The sequence below is a fragment of the Cucurbita pepo genome, chromosome LG13 (genome assembly GCF_002806865.2).
Source record: "Cucurbita pepo subsp. pepo cultivar mu-cu-16 chromosome LG13, ASM280686v2, whole genome shotgun sequence".
Classification (NCBI taxonomy): Eukaryota; Viridiplantae; Streptophyta; class Magnoliopsida; order Cucurbitales; family Cucurbitaceae; genus Cucurbita; species Cucurbita pepo.
Window position 1 is genome coordinate 2,431,782 of NC_036650.1, and position 4,124 is coordinate 2,435,905.

At 32.9% G+C, this 4,124-nt stretch overlaps 1 long non-coding RNA gene across 1 annotated transcript; it reads left to right on the forward strand.

Moving 5' to 3' along the window:
- Positions 1–2,849: 2,849 nt before the first annotated feature.
- On the forward strand, positions 2,850–3,833 carry LOC111809132. Its single transcript, XR_002817176.1, has 3 exons — positions 2,850–2,986; positions 3,349–3,451; positions 3,573–3,833. It is a non-coding gene; the product is annotated as an uncharacterized LOC111809132 (long non-coding RNA).
- Positions 3,834–4,124: the final 291 nt, after the last annotated feature.

Below are 4,124 nucleotides of genomic sequence, written 5' to 3' on the forward strand. Positions count from 1 at the left end.
TTTTTTTTTTTTTTTTTTTTTTTTTTTTTAATTTGTATGGTTGCGATCTATCAATAAAGGTTTTGAATAATGATATAAAATTAATTAATTAAAATTTGAATTTAATTAATGAATTTGAATACATTAAATTATTATGGTTTCCACCTAAATTTACACCTTTATAGGATAAATTGTGGTATAAAGTGTAGTCAAACGGTTTGAATGAGAAATAATTAAATGAAAAATCATTTTTTAAAGGGCAGGATTAGTGAGAAGAAATTAGAAGATTTAAATTGATTTATTTATGCGAAGAAAAAACAAAAAAAAACAAAAAATCCAAGGAAATGGGCAGTTGGAAGCTTCGTAGAAAGTATGAAAAATAATTAAATTAAAAGAAAATAATAAATAAATAAAAAGCCAAATCTTTGTCTTTCCTCACGAGCTTATGGGCCACTCTTTATCCGGATGCATAGGGGACTCGCCACGTTAACCATGGAAACAAGAGTGAGAATTTATGTCTCCATACATTGGAATTTAAAAATTTATCTATATTATAAACATCTTCTTTTCTAGAAGGTGTATTNACGTTGAACCATTCATTTTGTCACGCCCTTCTCTTCCCACTAATTTTATTTAGTTACAAATTTCATTTGGATAAAAACAAAGTCTTTGCTAATTTTTATTATTATTCCCTCTTAAAAATGATCCATCCATGCAAATCAACCCAATCCAACCCAACCCAACCCAACCCAACCGCTTCTGCCATCAAGATTTGTTCCAGTTTCATCTTGTTAAGACTTCCATTTTTTTTATTATTATTATTTCATCCATGAGTAATATAAATAAATAAATAACATGAAGAAATGAGAAAATATTTATTTTGAGAAAATATTGTGAATTTTAGAGGTTAAATTAAAGACACCATGATTTTAGCCAAGAATTAGGAAGCTTATGTAAGAAGGTAGGTTGGTTATGGGGGTGGATGGGCATTTGTGGGCCCTCAATCGTNTTTTATCAACAACAAAGATGGGGAGATTAAAAGAAAAAAGATGTCGGCATAAAAACTACGATAGAAAATCAGTGGACATTAAATGACGTAGATATATTCTTGGTCACGTAAAACAATTTAAGTCGATCTAAGTCAGTTCAGAAAAAATAATCTAATCTCTATGATTCGAGTTGGGTTCGTCCTAATTGTCGGATAGGAAATACACCTCTAGCATTTACGAAATAAATATATAAATAAACAAACAAATAAAGTCAATCAATAAAAGCCCCCTTTCACTCCCTAACATACAATAATACAAAAGCCCATGACATGTGCCACCCACGCGCCAATTCTATAGTAATACCAATCACTTTATCCTTAAATTAAGGTCTCTAAAATTCAAAATATTCTCTCAAATAAATATCGATTTTGTTTTCACATTCCTCAAAAAAAAAAAACCTTATACTAGTGGAGATGTATTCCTTACTTATAAATCTGTGATCATTTCTTAAATTAGCCAATATAGGACTCTCTCCCAACCATCTTCAACATGCCGTTCTTCCAAGAGAATGTCAAGCAATTTTCTAGCTTATTTTGAANACATTGTTTAATGAATTAATCATTTCTTTATTTATTAAAAAGGGAGAAAAAGGTACATTTCTAATTCTTTTATTCTTTCTTATTTATTAAAAAAAATTGAAGTTTTGGATAACTAAAGTTTTTCCTCAAAATTCAAAGCACATTGAAATCCACGCAAAAAGAAAAAAAAAAAAAATTAGAAAAGATTACTTTTGGAATTGGTGCGTGAGAGGCACGTGTCGGTGGGCGTATTACTTTTGGAGTTGGTGCGTGAGAGGCTGTCAGTGGTGGGCGTTTGTATTGTATGTTAGGGCGGGAAAATCTGCCATAATTGTNAGATCCACAAAGAAGGCAGATAATGGAAAGATGGTAGGTAGAAAAGAGGAGAAAGTGAGTCAACTAGTGACAGCAAGGCTTGTTGACTTGCTTTAGATGCAAAGAGGTCCACTAAGAATGCNTTGTTTATTTATATATTTATTTGATTGTTTATTTATTTATTTATTTATTTGGTATATGTTAAAGTGTACATCCAACCTAACAATCTGGACCAACCCAACACAAATTATTGGAGTTGAGTTACTTTTTTTTAACTCGAATTGACTCAGTTTCATTTTGGGTTCATAAACCTCAGGTCGACCCAACCAAACAAAACTTATAAAATCAGTTAAAAAATTTGTCTTTTCTATGGTAATTTAGGCTTACTAACCACAGATCTCCACAATGGTATGATATTGTCGACTTTGAGCATAAAGCTCTCGTACCTTTGTTTTGGGCTTCTCAAAAACCCTTTCCTCACTTATAAATTGTCTTCCACTAAATTAACTAATGTGNAAAGTCGTAAGACCATGTATGCCTAGTGTTAGAAGGTCAAGGAAGCTAGTGAGTTGATGATAGGGGAGATGGCGATCGAATCCCCAATGAATGGTGGCCGTAACTATAACAGTTCTAAGGTAACAAAATTCCTTGTTGACTAAGTGAGAAGTGTGATGTAATGCAAGGCGTATGAATAAGGATAGGGGTTTGTTGTGTAAAAATGTTGAGGTTGTGGGGCTTATAATAGGAAGGGTGAGTAATGTGTTAGATATTCAACGTTTTGTTGATCTTGTTCAGATGTCCTTCATCTTTTCTTGCTGTTATTAAATTAGCTTCAGTCTATGTTCTACTATTTAAGTTTGTATTCGATTTACTTGCATTATTCTCTGTTGCTGCCTTCAATCTAAAATATGCAATTTGAACTTAGAGGACTTTTATATTATGGAATTATAATTTAGAATTTCCTCTTCAAGGTTTTACTTCAATATCCTCACATATATTGAGTGCCAAAATTTTCAGCGAGGTAATATTAACTCTGGGGAGTTCCAGAACAGTATTGGAATTTCTTTGTGCTGCTAAGGAGAAGAAAAGGTCCTTCCGGGTGTTTGTTGCTGAGGGTGCTCCAAGGTCTGGGCTAATAACTAAAGCTAGCTGTATGTTAGAGTGCAGATTTATATTTTGAAGTAGTTAAAATCACTTTTGTTATTTTCAAAATCACTTCGTAATATATTTTTATTGATTCAGGTCAATCTTAATGGAATGAAAAGCACATTTAAAAGTGTAGAATCAAACATTAAGCTAATTTTGAATGCTTAATGGCATGTTTTGGAGTGATCTAGAACATGAAAAAAGTGATTTTAACTATTTAAAAATAACCCTCAAACATGCCAAAAATTTACTGATGCTTGGGTTTAGCGATGAATTAACAATATTACACTTTGATATTTTTGGTTCACTCCAACACGGGTTTCTTCTGAATGTTACGACAGATATCAGGGTCATCTTCTTGCTAAGGAGTTGGTTACAAGAGGTTTACAGACCACACTTATTACTGATTCTGCAGTTTTTGCCATGATCTCCCGGGTGAACATGGTAGGTGGTAGCTTTAGTGTGTGTCTATACTATATAAATGCATTTCATTTCAACTTATGCATAAAGCGGGATGGACTTGACAACTGATGAGATAGCTTCATCTTCAAATCTGTTCTGCAAGGTAATAGTTGGAGCTCATGCTGTCATGGCAAATGGTGGTGTCATGGCACCTGTTGGTTTGAATATGGTGGCCCTTGCAGCTAAAAGGCATGCTGTTCCTTTTGTCGTTCTAGCTGGAAGTCACAAGGTAATGTTATGAATTAGTCTTGTTTCAAATTTGAATTTTGGTAAAATATTTAGCAACCGAGCATTTTCACCTCCAAATTGTTTCAAAGTTACAAAAGGGATATGTCATCCATGTTTACAAAAAAAAAAAAAAAAAGAAAAATGTTGAATTTTGTTAAGGGGGTGAAGGCATGGAAGAAGGCCAAGTTTGAGAAAAGAGGAGAAAGTGAGTCAACTAGTGACAGCAAGGCTTGTTGACTTGCTTTAGATGCAAAGAGGTCCACTAAGAATGCAAATGAAATTAAGATAAGTCCCCACACAAAAATTAAATTAATATATGTGCCAACACTGTTGCTCCCTTATTTCCTTTGCCTTTAAACAATCTAATTGAGATGTAATTTGGGCAAATGAGAGGACCACTTTCTGATCCAAGTTTAATCAACCTTTT